Source organism: Rhopalosiphum padi, unplaced genomic scaffold, assembly GCF_020882245.1.
Source record: "Rhopalosiphum padi isolate XX-2018 unplaced genomic scaffold, ASM2088224v1 scaffold1, whole genome shotgun sequence".
Classification (NCBI taxonomy): Eukaryota; Metazoa; Arthropoda; class Insecta; order Hemiptera; family Aphididae; genus Rhopalosiphum; species Rhopalosiphum padi.
Window position 1 is genome coordinate 11424191 of NW_026869996.1, and position 17500 is coordinate 11441690.

General features: G+C 58.8%; 1 long non-coding RNA gene and 1 other non-coding gene across 2 annotated transcripts in view; both read left to right on the forward strand.

Moving 5' to 3' along the window:
- LOC132931362 (uncharacterized) overlaps positions 1–17500 on the forward strand; it is a 312343-nt gene that overhangs the window by 4962 nt on the left and 289881 nt on the right. The gene's annotated exons all lie outside the window — the stretch shown is intronic.
- On the forward strand, positions 7800–7957 carry LOC132931494 (5.8S ribosomal RNA). Its single transcript, XR_009662670.1, has one exon. It is a non-coding gene; the product is annotated as a 5.8S ribosomal RNA (ribosomal RNA).

The window sequence follows — 17500 nt, forward strand, 5'->3', positions numbered from 1 at the left end:
GCTACGTACCGGGGACTTTGTAAATATTTTTTTTTCGGTAAAAATTTTTGAAACGGCAATCTGAGTTGTGGCCATATTTGTGTTTCCGTGAGTTCCGTAGACCTAGCAGTGGTAAAATAGAACGGTCAGACAAGAATCTCGTACCCTGATCGATATATAATGACCGAGATAAGGACAGTGAAAATTTTCCCGCCGCGTGATTTCCCCGGGGACCGTGGACCGAGCAGCACGGGCGTCGTACCACACGGTGAGGTCGCCCGTTGGTCCCCGGCGACCGGACGGCGGTTCGAGATAAGGACAGTGAAAATTCTCCCGCCGTTTGATTTCCTCGGGGACCGTGGACCGAGAAGCACGGGCGTCGTACTACACGGTGAGGTCGCCCGTAGGCCACCGGCGACCGGACCGCGGTTCGAGATAAGGACAGTGAAAATTTTCCCGCCGCGTTATTTCCCCCGGGGACCGTGGACCGAGAAGCACGGGCGTCGTACTACACGGTGAGGTCGCCCGTAGGCCACCGGCGACCGGACCGCGGTTCGAGATAAGGACAGTGACAATTTTCCCGCCGCGTGATTTCACCGGGGACCGTGGACCGAGAAGCACGGGCGTCGTACTACACGGTGAGGTCGCCCGTAGGCCACCGGCGACCGGACCGCGGTTCGAGATAAGGACAGTGAAAATTTTCCCGCAGCGTTATTTCCCCCGGGGACCGTGGACCGAGAAGCACGGGCGTCGTACTACACGGTGAGGTCGCCCGTTGGTCCCCGGCGACCGGACGGCGGTTCGAGATAAGGACAGTGAAAATTCTCCCGCCGTTTGATTTCCTCGGGGACCGTGGACCGAGAAGCACGGGCGTCGTACCACACGGTGAGGTCGCCCGTTGGTCCCCGGCGACCGGACCGCGGTTCGAGATAAGGACAGTGAAAATTTTCCCGCCGCGTGATTTCACCGGGGACCGTCGACCGGCGAGCACAGTCCCGTCGGCAACCGGACAGGTCGAAAAATATTTTTTCTTCTCCTGCGCTCCGGAAGCCTACACTCAGTCGCAGCACACGACGTACGCATCTATCGCCCGGCGGACTCGGGATGAAAAATAATTTTTTTTTTTTCTCCGAGTCCGACTGCGGCCCCGTGCGCAGCGGTCGTCGGTTCCCAGTCGGGTACGGTACCGGGTCAGCGAAATCTAATTTTCCTGCGGGTCGCCCGGTACCCCGGCGGTCGTCCGGCGTCGCCCGCTGATAAGCGGGCCCTCGGCCGGGTGGGTCGAAAATTTTATTTCTCCTCCGGCGCCCCGGACGCTCACCTTCGGTCCGGGTACGAGTCGTACGCGTCTGTCAAGGCGGTTGTGTCGAGATTTAAAATTTTTTTTTTTTTCCCCGACACCGACCGCGGACCGGGCGGCGAGGTCGTCGCGTCCCCGTTATCGCTCGGCGTACCGGGCGTAGGCGGCGAAATTTCAGTTTACCCGTAAGTCACCCGGAGACCGCGGACCGACCGTCGCGTTTCCCCGGTGGCCGAATCGCGTCGCCCGCGGAGCGCTGCCCCTCTGCCGGGTCGAAAAATATTTTTTCTTCTCCTGCGCTCCGGAAACCTACAGTCAGTCGCAGAAGACGTCGTACGCGTCGGTCGACCGCGCGGACTCGGGATGAAAAATAATTTTTTTTTTTTTTCTCCGACCCGGCGGTGCGGTCGTCGGTTCGCCGGTTCCCCGTCGGGCACGGCACGCTGACGGCGAAATCTGATTTTCTCCGCGGGTCGCCCGGTACCCCGGCGGTCGCCCGCGGAGCGCTGCCCCTCGGCCGGGTCGAAAATTTTTTTCCTCCTCCGGCGATCCGGGCGCCCACGGTCGGTGTAGGCACGCGTCGTACGCGTCGGTCGCGGCGGTCGCGTCGAGTTTAAAAATTATTTTTTTTTTTCCCCGGGACCCCGACCGCGGCCCCGGCGGAGCGGTCGTCCGGTCCCCGGTAACACTCGGCGCACGGGGGCGTAGGCGGCGGAATCGGATCCCGCCGGGTAGCGGGCCCGGGGACCGCGGACCGTACGCGTCGGCCGGCTCCCGAGGGGTCCCGGTACTCGGGGTCGCCCGTGCCCGGGAAAAGGATAAGGACAGTGAGGGAGTTGCGGCACCACTACGCACGGCGTGAGTATTTGGTGCGTACCGCTACGCACCACGTCTACGGGGCGCGCTCTTAGGACCGCTAAGGTCCGCCGGGTGTTGGGTTCGCCGGCGCCGGGTCAGCCGCGGGGACCGTGAGACGTCGTCCCCGGCGAAGTTTCCCGCGGGAACCGCGACCGGCGAGCGCCGTGCCGTCGTCGCCCGGACGGGCCGAAAAATTTTTTTTCTCCACCTGCGCTCCGGACGCCCGCCGTGGGTCGCGGCACGCGTCGTTCGCGTCGGTCGACCGCGCGGACTCGGGATGAAAAATAATTTTTTTTTTTTTTCTCCGACCCGGCGGTGCGGTCGTCGGTTCGCCGGTTCCCCGTCGGGCACGGCACGCTGACGGCGAAATCTGATTTTCTCCGCGGGTCGCCCGGTACCCCGGCGGTCGCCCGCGGAGCGCTGCCCCTCGGCCGGGTCGAAAATTTTTTTCCTCCTCCGGCGATCCGGGCGCCCACGGTCGGTGTAGGCACGCGTCGTACGCGTCGGTCGCGGCGGTCGCGTCGAGTTTAAAAATTATTTTTTTTTTCCCCGGGACCCCGACCGCGGCCCCGGCGGAGCGGTCGTCCGGTCCCCGGTAACACTCGGCGCACGGGGGCGTAGGCGGCGGAATCGGATCCCGCCGGGTAGCGGGCCCGGGGACCGCGGACCGTACGCGTCGGCCGGCTCCCGAGGGGTCCCGGTACTCGGGGTCGCCCGTGCCCGGGAAAAGGATAAGGACAGTGAGGGAGTTGCGGCACCACTACGCACGGCGTGAGTATTTGGTGCGTACCGCTACGCACCACGTCTACGGGGCGCGCTCTTAGGACCGCTAAGGTCCGCCGGGTGTTGGGTTCGCCGGCGCCGGGTCAGCCGCGGGGACCGTGAGACGTCGTCCCCGGCGAAGTTTCCCGCGGGAACCGCGACCGGCGAGCGCCGTGCCGTCGTCGCCCGGACGGGCCGAAAAATTTTTTTTCTCCACCTGCGCTCCGGACGCCCGCCGTGGGTCGCGGCACGCGTCGTTCGCGTCGGTCGACCGCGCGGACTCGGGATGAAAAATAATTTTTTTTTTTTTTCTCCGACCCGGCGGTGCGGTCGTCGGTTCGCCGGTTCCCCGTCGGGCACGGCACGCTGACGGCGAAATCTGATTTTCTCCGCGGGTCGCCCGGTACCCCGGCGGTCGCCCGCGGAGCGCTGCCCCTCGGCCGGGTCGAAAATTTTTTTCCTCCTCCGGCGATCCGGGCGCCCACGGTCGGTGTAGGCACGCGTCGTACGCGTCGGTCGCGGCGGTCGCGTCGAGTTTAAAAATTATTTTTTTTTTCCCCGGGACCCCGACCGCGGCCCCGGCGGAGCGGTCGTCCGGTCCCCGGTAACCCTCGGCGCACGGGGGCGTAGGCGGTGAAATTTCATTTTCCCCGTAAGTCACCCGGAGACCGCGGACCGACCGTGGCGCTTGCCCTGTGCCCGTATCGCGTCGCCGGCGGAGCGCGGCACCTCTGCCGTGTCGAAATTTTTTTTTTCCCGCGGCTCTCCGGACGCTGACCTACGGTCCGGGTACGCGTCGTACGCGTCGGTCACGGCGGTCGCGTCGAGATTGAAAATTTTTTTTTTTCCCCGAGTCCGACCTCCGCGGTCCGGGCACGGCGGTCGTCGTCCGTACCGGTGCCGCGGCGGGTACGGCCGTCGCGACGGGTTTAGATTTGGAAAAAAAAAATTTTCTAGGATCGAGTAACGCGTTAGTCCGCGGTGTCGGGGTAGGTCACGTACCGGCATCCCGGGCGTTTCGAGTTCGGCCGACGTCGAAATCGAATTTTTAACTTCTTTTCGTTGCCAGCGGAATAACTCGTTACCGGTTGTTTTTACGTCGACGAACCTCAGAGGTATTCTCGTCGGAATCGTCTAAACCTATCCGAAAGTGATATCGGTCGTAGGGTTTTCGACATTTTTTCAGTTTACGGTCCGACCTCGGCACGCCGCTACGCGCGTCGACACGAGTACCCGGAACACCGCTACGCACCGTCATGGACGCGTGGACCGCGTGTCGGCGCGATGACCGCTACGCACGTGCGGTTTTGCATGGCGGACGGTTGGACCCGAGTTTTTGTATATTTGTGAGCGGCCGGTCGGTCGGTCGGCGATCAGCCGGCCGTCGGATCACCGATCACGGTACACGACAGCAAAGCCACGGGCGACGCCGAAGCCGACGCGTCCAACTCAGCCGTGCCGTTCTCGCCCCGCCAGTTCTTGGCGAGGGCGTGCCCGGCATCGGCGCCGAGTTGGTATCCGTCCACGTTTCGGCGACCGACCCATCTCGCACGCCGAGTGGCAAACCTCGACTGGCGCTGCGGGCCCTCCTACCGGTGGGTCGGCAGCGCGACACACATCGCTCAACCGATGACGACTCCCGTTACCGTTTCGCAAGATACGAACTCTCGACGCCAGAACATTCCCGCCGCGGCCGGCCATCGTCGCCGTGCCCGGCGGTCGCCGGGGCGAAGCCCCGGGACGACGGACTTCGCGTCGCGTCCCGGCTTCCCCCACGATCTCGGCTGGGGACCTTTACAAAACGGGCGAGAGAGGCGATTCCGGCGGGTGCCGTCCGCACAGGACGGCGGTCCGCCGGTCTCCCTCAACTCTCGTCAACGCGAGTTACGTTGCGACGGGTGCGTATCGCGTGTGGCGCCCGCCACAAGTCGGCCGCTCTAGCCAACGCCATCACGGCCGCGGCGATTGCGGTCGGGTCGGGTGCCCGCGCGTGTCCACAGCGCTCCCGTCGGGCCCTCGTATTCTCACACGAACCGCGGTCGGTCGCACGCCGGGACCCCAGCGGTCTCGCTGTCGTGCGACCGCCCTCGGCGTCGGCCCGCCCCCGGGCGGACCGGCGCTCGGAAGCACGCGTCCCGGGTGTCGCGTCGTGCGTCAGCGCGCGCGTCACACGGGGCGCAGTTGTTGTAAAACCGAGATCCCTGGTTGATCCTGCCAGTAGTCATATGCTTGTCTCAAAGATTAAGCCATGCATGTCTCAGTGCAAGCCGCATTAAGGTGAAACCGCGAAAGGCTCATTAAATCAGTTGTGGTTCCTTAGATCGTACCCAAGTTACTTGGATAACTGTGGTAATTCTAGAGCTAATACATGCCGACAGAGTTCCGACCGTCGCGGCGCCCTCGGGTGTCGCGTGCGGGAGGAACGCTTTTATTAGATCAAAACCGGCCCGTCGCGGCGCGCTTCGTGCGCGTCCCGATCGCGGCCCGCGCAAAGACCTGGTGACTCTGAATAACTTCGAGCTGATCGCACGGTCTCCGTACCGGCGACGCATCTTTCAAATGTCTGCCTTATCAACTGTCGACGGTAGGTTCCATGCCTACCGTGGTGGTAACGGGTAACGGGGAATCAGGGTTCGATTCCGGAGAGGGAGCCTGAGAAACGGCTACCACATCCAAGGAAGGCAGCAGGCGCGCAAATTACCCACTCCCGGAACGGGGAGGTAGTGACGAAAAATAACGATACGGGACTCATCCGAGGCCCCGTAATCGGAATGAGAACACTTTAAAACCTTTAAACGAGGATCAATTGGAGGGCAAGTCTGGTGCCAGCAGCCGCGGTAATTCCAGCTCCAATAGCGTATATTAAAGTTGTTGCGGTTAAAAAGCTCGTAGTCGGATCTGTGTCTGGGCGGTGCCGGACCACCCTGGCGGTCCGGCGTGTCGCGGCCGGTCGTGTCGCGGGACCACGTGTCCCGTCGGCGCGGCCGTCGTCGCGCTCGTCAGCCGTCTCGGGGTGTTAGTTACCGGCACGTCGGCCGGACGTATTGTCGGCAGGCGGACACGTGTCTCGTGCTTCCGGCGCGCCACGCGGCCACGCGTCGCTTGGCCGTCGGGGTTCGACGACGGCGGCCGCCTACTCCAATCTTGCTGCGCGGTGCTCTTCACCGAGTGCCGTCGGCGGGCCGACACGTTTACTTTGAACAAATTAGAGTGCTCAAAGCAGGCTCAAATCTGGCGGGGCGGCTTCACGGCCGTCTCGTCAAAAGGCCCTGAATACTGGTCGCATGGAATAATGGAACAAGACCTCGGTCCCGCGCATCTCCGCCCTTCGCGGGCGCGCGAAATCGCCCTCCGGGGCGTTTCCGTGCGCGGGCCGCCGGGCCGCGGGCGCCAGTCGCCCGCGCGTCCCGCCGGGCCGGTTTTCGGGACCGGAGGTAATGATCAACAGAGACGGGCGGGGGCATTCGTACCGAGACGTTAGAGGTGAAATTCTTGGATCGTCTCGAGACGAACTGACGCGAAAGCATTTGCCAAGTACGTTCTCGTATGATCAAGAACGAAAGTTAGAGGTTCGAAGGCGATCAGATACCGCCCTAGTTCTAACTGTAAACGATGCCAGCTAGCGATCCGCCGGCGTTTCATTAACGACCCGGCGGGCAGCTTCCGGGAAACCGAAGCTTTTCGGTTCCGGGGGAAGTATGATTGCAAAGTTGAAACTTAAAGGAATTGACGGAAGGGCACCACCAGGAGTGGAGCCTGCGGCTTAATTTGACTCAACACGGGAAACCTCACCAGGCCCGGACACCGGAAAGATTGACAGATTGAGAGCTCTTTCTTGATTCGGTGGGTGGTGGTGCATGGCCGTTCTTAGTTGGTGGAGCGATCTGTCTGGTTAATTCCGATAACGAACGAGACTCTGTCCTGCTAACTAGGCGGGTAAACCCGGGTCGGCGGTGGGCGCGGCGCGGGCGGTTTCGGCCGTCCGTGTTCGCGTCTCCGTCGGCTCGGCCCGGTATCCCCGAACGCGTTCGCCCGTCGTCCACGGCGGTCGTCGGGCGCGGCCGCGCCATCCGCGTCCCTGCGTGCGGCGGGCGTGTGTCGGCCGGGGGGCAACCTCTGGTCGGCGCGCGTCAGTCGTGCGTCGGGCTCCGCGGTGAAGCGCGCCGTGTTCGCGGCCGTCGCCGGCGGATCACGATACGTTACTAGGGCTACCGCCGGCTCCCAGGAGCTTAAACTCTTCTTAGAGGGACAGGCGGCGGACGAAAATAGCCGCACGAGACTGAGCGATAACAGGTCTGTGATGCCCTTAGATGTTCTGGGCCGCACGCGCGCTACACTGAAGGAATCAGCGTGTGTTAACATTCCTGGGCCGACAGGCTTCCGGGTAACCCGCTGAACCTCCTTCGTGCTTAGGGATCGTGGCTTGCAATTTTTCCACGTGAACGAGGAATTCCCAGTAAGCGCGAGTCATCAGCTCGCGTTGATTACGTCCCTGCCCTTTGTACACACCGCCCGTCGCTACTACCGATTGAACGACCGCAGTGAGGTCTTCGGACTGGACGCGCGTTATTCGGCCCCCTCGGGGGCTGGGTCGTCGCGCGACCGGGAAGATGACCGAACTCGGCCGTTTAGAGGAAGTAAAAGTCGTAACAAGGTTTCCGTAGGTGAACCTGCGGAAGGATCATTAGAGACGGGCCCGCGGCACCGGCGTCCCACGCCGGTCTCGCGCGCGCCTAATCCGACCCCGTGGCCGCGTGCGCTCGCGACTAGCTCGCCGACCGCCCGCGCGCCGCGACCCCCGACCAAGCGTCGACCGAAAGATGGTTACCGTCGAAAGACCTTGCGCCGCGCGCACGCGTGGCGCAGAAATTTCGTCGACAAACAAAAAAAAAAAACACCCGACCCCGAACGGCGGATCACTTGGCTCGTGGATCGATGAAGACCGCAGCTATCTGCGCGTCGTCGTGTAATCCGCAGGTTATACGAACATCGACCAGTCGAACGCACATTGCGGCCTCGGTGACCCGCGGGTCCCGGGCCACGCCTGTCTGAGGGTCGTATACCGGATACTCGGCCAGACCGATGCGCCGCCGGCAGGCGTCCGACGGGAGACCGTCGGCCGCTCCGGCTGCGCGAGATTGGCGGTTCGACCGGGGAACGACGCCCCGCCGTCTGCCTCGCGGCGACGGCGACGGCGCCCGCCTCCGGTCGTCCGCCCAAGTTGTGACGGCAAACAGTCACGGGTTCTCGCGCCGTAAAACGGCACGTCCCCGTCCGCCCGCCGCGCGAGAGCGCGGCCGGGTCGGCTGAGAGTCCTAGAGACACCTCTCCGGCTTCCGAGAAGCGGACGCGGACGGTCGCCGTACGGACGGAGCGCGGACCGCAGGCTGCCGTGTTAAGAAAAAAAACACAAACACACCGATACGTTCCGACCTCAGATCAGGCGGGACTACCCGCCGGATTTAAGCATATTAATAAGCGGAGGAAAAGAAAACAACCGTGATTCCCCCAGTAGCGGCGAGCGAACAGGGAAAAGCCCATCGCCGAATCCCGCCGCGCACTTTTGTGTCGCGGCACGTATGGGAGTTGTGGCGTACGGGCCGGCCTCGTTGCCGGGGCGCACGTGACGGTCCAAGTCTCCCTTGAACGGGGCCATGGCCCGCAGATGGTGCCAGGCCAGTAGAGGCCGTCACAGCGTTCCGGGATCGGACCGCGCCTTCGAGTCGGGTTGCTTGAGAGTGCAGCCCGAAGCGGGTGGTAAACTCCATCTAAGGCTAAATACGGCCACGAGACCGATAGTGGACAAGTACCGTGAGGGAAAGTTGAAAAGAACTTTGAAGAGAGAGTTCATAAGAACGTGAAACCGTTCGGGTGTAAACGGACAGAGCCCGCGAGTCCCCGCCGGGCGAATTCACGGTCGGTCTAACCGCCGGCCGGATCTTTCGCTCGGTTAGCGGACGTCGCGACTCGTTGGGCGCCGGCCGAAGGGCCCGGGTGGCGGTTCGTCGCGGCGGTCGCGTCTCGGCGTGACCGTTCGCGCCGAACCCCGGTGCTCCTGGTCGGCTCGCCCGACGGCAAGAACCGTCGACGCGGCCCCGTCGCAGGCGGGGTCCCGTCGGTCGGCGACGAGTTTCGGGCTACTTTCCGACCCGTCTTGAAACACGGACCAAGGAGTCTAACGTGTGCGCGAGTCAACGGTGATCTTATGAAAAACCACGTTTGGCGCAATGAAAGTGAACCGTTTACGGTGCGGACGATGGCCTAGCGACCGAACCCACCGGCGTTCAAAGTCGCGCTGGTCCGCAGTCCGGGGGCGTCTCCGCCAGGTCGGCTTCGGCCGTCCGGGGGCGCACCCTTAGCGCACACGTTGGTACCCGAAAGATGGTGAACTATGCCTGGCCAGGATGAAGTCAGGGGAAACCCTGATGGAGGTCCGCAGCGATTCTGACGTGCAAATCGATCGTCTGAGCTGGGTATAGGGGCGAAAGACTAATCGAACCATCTAGTAGCTGGTTCCATCCGAAGTTTCCCTCAGGATAGCTGGCGCCGATGTGTCCCGCCCGTTCGCGGGCGTACGGACGCCGGTGGGACTCCGCGCTGTACGGCGCGGTAACAACACGCTCGTAACACGGAGGATGTCTCATACGGTAAAGCGAATGATTAGAGGACATTGGGGCCGAAACGACCTCAACCTATTCTCAAACTATAAATGGGTGAGATCGCCGGCTTTACCTGGTACACCGCGTGAACCGCGTGCGAAGCCGGCGACGGAACCCTAGGCGCTTAGTGGGCCATTTTTGGTAAGCAGAACTGGCGCTGCGGGATGAACCGAACGCCGAGTTAAGGCGCCGAAATCGACGCGTATTCAGAGACCATGAAAGGCGTTGGTTGCTGATGACAGCAGGACGGTGGCCATGGAAGTCGGAATCCGCTAAGGAGTGTGTAACAACTCACCTGCCGAAGCAACTAGCTCTGAAAATGGATGGCGCTGGAGCGTCGTGCCTATACTCGGCCGTCGGCGGCATAGTGGGGCCGGTCGTCGCTCGCGGCGGCCGGTCCCGGCAAGCCCCGACGAGTAGGATGGCGCGGCGGTGTGCGTCGAAGGGCAGGTCGCGAGACCGCCTGGAGCCGCCGTCGGTGCAGATCTTGGTGGTAGTAGCAAATACTCGAGAGGGGCCCTCGGGGGCTGCCGTGGAGAAGGGTTTCTTGTGAACAGCCGTTGTCCAAGAGTCAGTCGATCCTAAGCCCGGGGAGAGATCCTCGTACCACGGGCGAAGGCGTTTTCGAATCGCCCATGGGGCGAGAGGGAATCCGGTCCGTATTCCGGAACCCGACGCGGAACCGCTCCCTAGTGTTCGGGGCTCTTTTGTCTCGTCCGGGCGACCGGAATGAACTCGAAGAAGCCGCCGGGGGGTCCGGGAAGAGTTCTCTTTTCTCTGTGAGCGTTGTACGTCCCTGGAATCCTCTAGCCGGGCGATAGGGACGCGAGCGCGAAGAGCACCGCTCGTTGCGGCGGTGTCCGTGACCCCCACGCGGACCTTGAAAATTCGAGAGAGGGCCACGCGGAGTCTTCGCGTCGGTTCGTACCGATATCCGCAGCAGGTCTCCGAGGTGAGCAGCCTCTAGCCGCATAGAATAATGTAGGTAAGGGAAGTCGGCAAAACCGATCCGTAACTTCGGGATAAGGATTGGCTCTGAGGAGCGTGGCGGATCGGGTTCGGGTCGTCGTAGAAGCGTAGGCGGTGCTGGCGACACCCCGGCCGTCGCCCGTGCGCCCGGTCTCCGGACCGGGAGCCTCGAGGCGGTCGCGGGCTCGTCGCCGTCCGCCGACCGTGGAACCACCGAGCTTCGGTCGCTGGCCGCGTCGCGGCCGGCCGTCCGCTCCGGTGTCGGTTCGCCGTCACCGGGCGGTCCGGCCGCCGCGCCGTCGGCCGCGTAGCCGGATCGACCGCCATGTAACGGTCAACTCAGAACTGGCACGGACCAGGGGAATCCGACTGTCTAATTAAAACAAAGCATCGCGATGGCCCGGGACGGGTGTTGACGCGATGTGATTTCTGCCCAGTGCTCTGAATGTCAACGTGAAGAAATTCAAGCAAGCGCGGGTAAACGGCAGGAGTAACTATGACTCTTTTAAGGTAGCCAAATGCCTCGTCATCTAATTAGTGACGCGCATGAATGGATTAACGAGATTCTCACTGTCCCTATCTACTGAATTACGCGGTCGTCGGTCCGTTTAGTGTCCGCTCGAGACGCCGTCCGCGGCGGCGTCTCGTTTGGGTCACGATTTTCAGAGTTATGTGGTTTTCGCCGTGACTCCGGTTTGGAACCCGGTTTTGCGCCCATGATTCGGAGCTTCTCCGCAGCGGTAGATATCAACGGTCCTTATGGCCGGCCAATGCCGAATCAATTCCAACCGTCGACTATCGCCGTGGCTTGCCACGGCGATCGTTATGCGTCCAAAGGCAGTTGCCCTCGACGTTAAATGTCAATGTAATATATGCTTGTCTCTAATGGGGGGAGTCTTGGTCAGCCATGACTTCCCCTTGATAACTTATGGTCGTTCATATTCGATCGTTGATAGCAAATGTCGTGACTTGTAACGGGTCTTCGCGGCGGCCTTAGCGGCCGTCGCGGTGGCCCAGATCAATCCGAACGCAGACGTGTGTTTCGGATTGGTTCGCAGTTCGTCGCCGCTTCCGGAGCGGCGATGGGGTGCGCGGTCGCTTGTCTGCGCGGACAGGGATTTATCCCGGCGGAATGCCCTTTGGGTGTTTCGTCGGGTTTTTCTCTTTGTCGGCCTGATGATGACCGCTACGCACTGGCTTATGGGATTCTGACTTTGTCGGGTCTCCTCTGGGCTGGCCCGTATGTGGGTGTTGGACGGCCATAATCTTGGGGTATGACATGACTTACTCCTGGTTAGCGCGTAGGCAATCGGCCCGTACCGTCGCTTCTTCGGGAAAGGCAGGATGGGCTCGGAATGAAACCGACGCCTAGAACCAATCCGGGAAGACTCTTGAGTCTATCCTATAATATATGAAACCATCGACGGAATACATCGGTATGAAAGACATACCGAGGATGGCAGCGGACCTGATTCGCTTAGCCCATAACAACGTCTCCTACCCGGGAGACGGGCCCGTAAAAAAGGCATTAGATCGATAAAACTTAAAAATCGAGGCTTCCTAAGAGAAGCGTGAACTGGAAATGACCTTAATTGGCCGTCCCAGGTTCGGTATTATGCTGACACTAATATCGACCAGGAAAGCTGCTTGCAACTAGAAAGGCTTCCCATGGAAAAACACTGATAAATGCTGAGGCTCTATCGGGTGACCTCACCTGTTTTTCACTAAATGGGGAGGTCAACGAACCTCCTGTCAGATTAAAATCTAGTTAGGAGGGGGTTGACCCTGGTTATTAATTTAACTGGGGTCAAAAGCGATGCTGACTTTGATTAGTTGGCATAGACGCGTTCGGCCCAACACTACACTGCGAAGTGTTAAATGTGTTGGACAACCGAAGGGTCCTTCATCGGATCTGCCTTGCGGATAAGGGCAAGAGGTGTTCTTAATTGAACATCTCAGCAGACCTCCTAAGCTCAGGTATTTAGCTATGAGAATAGGTTGGCACGGAGGAGGTAAATAAACCGTGTTTATAAAGATCCCACAGCCCCCTGGGAAGGGCTGGGTATAATCCCTTATTATGTTAGAGAGGCGCAGTGACATAATGGACTCAATAGATCGTCCTCAATTCGTGGGAACAAGTATGGAGAAAATTAAAAAAGAAAAACAAATAGAGAGTAAGGTTATGGAATCAAAAAGTAATGGACAATTGGTAGATAAGAAAGAAGGGTCACCTTTTATCTTTGTTGGGGCTAACGAGGAGGAAACTCCGACTAGCTGCAACAAGAGACTAAGGGATGACGAGGGTGAGGGCGTTGGGCGCTTCACCTACGGCGCTGGGTCCATCGTGGACACAGCTGAATTGCGGGATTACACCTGCAATTTGGGACGTCGTGGGAGGGAGCACTCAGATGAGCTTCTCCGTCTTGTGGTGGCGATGAGACTGGAGAAGTCGACGATGACGAAGGCCAGGGAAGAGGCCTTTCTGAGGGCCCGTGCAAAAATCATGAGTGTCGTGGACGAACTAGTCTACGCACAAATGATGATGCAGGGTAGACTCATTGAGGCTCGGCACCTGAGGCCGACTGAGTTGGTGTCAGAAACAAGAGTAGAAATCGGCGACGTTAAGAGTGGACCAACGGGGATGTCAGCATCACCGGGAGACACTTTGATCGGCGAGGATTTCGAAAAAGTAGTTTCTGACATTCATGCAGAGATACTTAAAGAGAGAGAAGAGAAGAATGGAGCGCCGAAGAGTCAGAAGAAGCGTGAGAAGAAGAGCAAAAAGAAGACAAGGAAAACAGAGGAGTCGGAGGGTTCAAAGACCAATGCGGACTTGGATCCCAGGGCGTCAACCTCGAAAGAGGTTGCTGTCCCAATACCGGCCGAGGGGGTGAAGGTCAAGAAGGTTGTTGAAAAACGGCCTCTGGGCAATAATCTCGTTAAGTCGGTGTTGGTGGCAGAAGGGCGAAAACGGGAGGAAAACCCGGTAGGACCCCGCCCTGAAAAGCCAAAGGCAGAGGGATGGACGACTGTAAAGAGGAAAACCAAAAAAGTGAAAAGGGCTGTTCCAAAAGAAGTAAGAATACTTCTGGAGGAAACACAGAAAGTCAAGGAGAAGAGCTGCGGGGCGTACATCGTCAATTTGGCGCCAAAGGAGAATACAGATCTGGTGAAACCAAAAGTTGCCCATGAGGCAACCGAGGCCGAACTGGTGAAGGTTCTTTGGGAGGCGGTAAAGACGGGGATGTGTAACCCGAAGTTCCGGAAAATAAGGAAAATAAGCAGGGACAAGTTGTTTGTGGAGCCAGAAAATGAGGAGAGTCGTAAGCTACTCCAAAACGCCTCACTCGATTTGCGTCGAGTGGGCGAGAGAAATCCTCGGATAAAATTATTCGGGGTTGGGATTGAGGTCAAGGACGATGAAATAGCCAGTCAATTGGAAAAGCAGAACGCAGGTTCTGTGAAGCTAAGTACTGGCTGGAGTAAAAACCTTGAACTCGTCCCAAGGAGTAACCGGGTTACGAGTAGAGGACGTGATGTTGAGTTTGAGGTCACGCCTGAGGTTGCTGGCGCGGTTTTGGGTCTGGTGTTGTCCGTTGGGCTGTCTCGTTGTCGTGTGGGCCCCAGTGTGAAGGTGTCGCGGTGCCACAAGTGCCAGCGATACGGACACATTGGTGTGTCTTGCAGGGCACCGGTGGTGGTCTGCGGGCGATGTGCGGGCTCTCACCACGCTGCGCGCTGCACTGCTCGACCAGCCATGATACGGTGTGCTTGTTGCGCCGCGAGTGGTTGGGAGAGTGGGCATGTCTCAGGTGACACCTCGAAGTGTCACACGTGGGAGGTGAATTTCCGGCGGGAAGCCCGGAAATTCAGATGGGCAGTGTAAGAGTAGGGCAGGTTAACCTGGGACGGGGGAAACTGGCAACAGATGACCTGCTGTCCGAGGTAGGGAGGAGAGGTCTGGATGTAGTGTTAATCCAGGAGCCATATGTGACCGGAGCTGGGACGTTTGCCAACCTTGGTAAATCACCACTTCGGTTAATCACTGGCTCTTTACCAGGCGAAAAACCAGCGGTTGCGGTATTGGTTGTTAACCCCAAATTGGGGGCGACACTAATGACGCAGTTTAGCGGGACTCACCTGGTTATAGTGGAGATACGTAACGGGGACCAAAGCTTCTTTGTGGGCAGTGTGTATTTCCAGTTTTCGGAGCCGACCGAAATCCACGTCGAAAGACTGGAGGGGGTCGTCCGAGAATTGGAAATGGCGGACTGGTTCATTGGAGGTGATGTCAACGCTAGGTCTACACTATGGAACGATACACATACAGACGAGAAAGGGGAGAAGGTAGAGGATATGATTATGTCGGGTAACATGATCTGCTGTAACGCGGGTAAGACGCCCACGTTTCAGTCTGGGATGGGATCGGCGATACTTGATCTGACGCTTGCGTCAGTAACAGCCGCCGTGAACATTCACGATTGGAAAGTGTCGTTGAACGCGGTATCCAGTGATCACCGACTAATTGTATTCAGCTACGATGTCAACGAGGAAGAAAAAAGAGTTGAATGGGAAAGGAAAAGGTTCAATGTCCGGAAAGCCGACTGGAATGCCTTTCGCCAAAGGCTAGCTGAGAGACTGTTTGACGGTCAATCATGCTGGCTTGAGGGGGATATACATTCCAGAGCGGATTACCTAACTTCAGCCCTAACTGAAGCTTGTAAGAAGTCGATGCCGATGATAAAGCCTCATGGATTCAAGTTGCCGACGTGGTTCACGGAGGAGCTTGAAACCCAGAGACGCTGTGTCAAGCGGATAAGGCGGAAACTGTGTAAGTCAAGAGCTGGAGGATGCGAGGAAAGGACAGCCGCATTGGAGGAAATCTACAGGAGAGAGAGGAATAAGTATACAGCAGGAAGGAGAAAAGAGCAGACGAGAACCTGGAGAAAATTTACCACGGAAGAGGGTAACGAGAAACCATGGGGGTCCGCCTACCGGTGGTGTAAGGAAGGAGCCAACACCGATTCACGCGGTGTGCTTGCAACTCTTCGCAAGGAGGGTGGCGGGAGCACGGTGGGTCTGGTCGAAACTCTGGATTTACTGCTTAATACCCTGATTCCTCCAGACACGATCAACGGTGAAACCGAGGAACACGATCGACTCCGCATGGAGACAGGAGTGCGCCTGGGTGTAGCCGGGGAAACGACCTGGAGCGGAGAAAGTGAGAGCAACCACTGTGAGGAATTTTCTCAGGAGGACGTGAAAAGAGCGATTTGGCGCATGGGACGGGACAAAGCTCCTGGGGAAGATGGTCTAACAGCCAGAATTCTCAGGGTGGCGTTCCCAGTGATGGCGGAAATAGTGACCACTCTTTTCAACGAGTGTTGGAGAAGGGCCCGTTTTCCGAAAGGGTGGAAGAACGCAGTGGTGGTACCCCTGTTGAAAAATCGTGACAAGGATAAATCCGACCCAAAGTCATATCGCCCAATCAGTTTACTTCCGGTGCTGTCAAAGGCATTGGAGTACCTGATATGCGTGAGACTGAGGGAAAAGATTGGTCCGAGAATGAACGATAATCAATACGGCTTTAGAGCGTACAGATCGACAACCGATGCAATATTAAGGATGAGGGAATGGACCGAAAGCCGGGCAGAAAAGTACGTTCTTGGAGTGTTCTTGGACATTTCAGGAGCGTTCGACAATGCCTGGTGGCCGGCAATATTGCATCATTTGAAAAGGTTGGGAGCCACAGAGAGGTTGTGTGAAATAACACGGGATTACCTAGGGGGTAGATACGCCAGTATCACTGTGCCGACGGCGAGAAGTCAGGTTAGGCTGTCTAAGGGTTGTCCTCAAGGATCTCAGTTCGGACCAGAACTCTGGAACATTCTGATGGACTCATTACTGAGTCTTGATGAGTCGGATGGAGAACTATCCATCGGCTACGCGGACGACGCGTTGCTGATGATAGCTGGGAACTCGAGATCAGAGGTGATCCAAAAGACAGAGTCCAAACTGAAAAGAGCAGGAGCCTGGGCAGGTGGTATGAAGTTAGCCTTTTCGGCCACAAAGACGAAAGTCATGTGTCTGAAGGGAAGACTGATTCCACCTTACACAGTTAGGATGGACGGGAAGAGGATAGCGGAGGTAACAGAGATGGATTATCTCGGCGTTACCTTGGACGATAGGTGGAGTTTCAGGAACCACGTTCGAAGAGTAGCGGGGAAAGCGGCTCCAATGTTTCAGAGGATCCGACGGATAGTAGCCTCTACCTGGGGCCTTAGTGGGCGGACGACGCGCAGATTATACCTTGGTGTATTTGTGCCGAGACTGCTTTACGGGGCTGCTGTGTGGGGTGAAACCGTCGGCGATCGTACGATGAAACGTCTGCTGTTGGGAGCTCAGCGGGGTGCGCTTCTGGCGGTTACGGGGGCATACCGTACTACGAGTACGGATGCCCTGCCTGTGCTGGCGGGAGTTCTTCCGCTGGACCTGGCAGCGAGACAATGGGGTCGTTTGGCTAGGTGTAGGAGACAAGGGCTCGGGAGGGAGCAAGAGAAGAGGGTAGAGGAGGAAGGAATTGCCGAGTGGCAAGCACGGTGGGAGGCTAGTGAGAAGGGTAGACTCACATATAGCTACTTCCCATGTGTAAAAGAAAGGTTGAAGTGTAGCTGGGTGGAGGTGGATCATGAGTCTTCCCAGTTCCTAACGGGACATGGCGGATTTATGTCCTATCTCCTACGCTTCTCTAAGTCAGAGACCGACGAATGTCAGCTGTGCGGAAACTCGGATACGACGGAACACGTCGTCTTCGGGTGTGATGCGCTAGCGGGCGCTAGGAGGGCACTAATAGACCTAGTGGAGTCGAGAGACCAACGATGGCCGTGTGCGCTTCGCTTCCTTGTGGACTCCCCGGAACTCTGGAAGGAGTTTCGTGGGTTCATGACCGAGGCGGTTGCTGTGCGGGGTCATT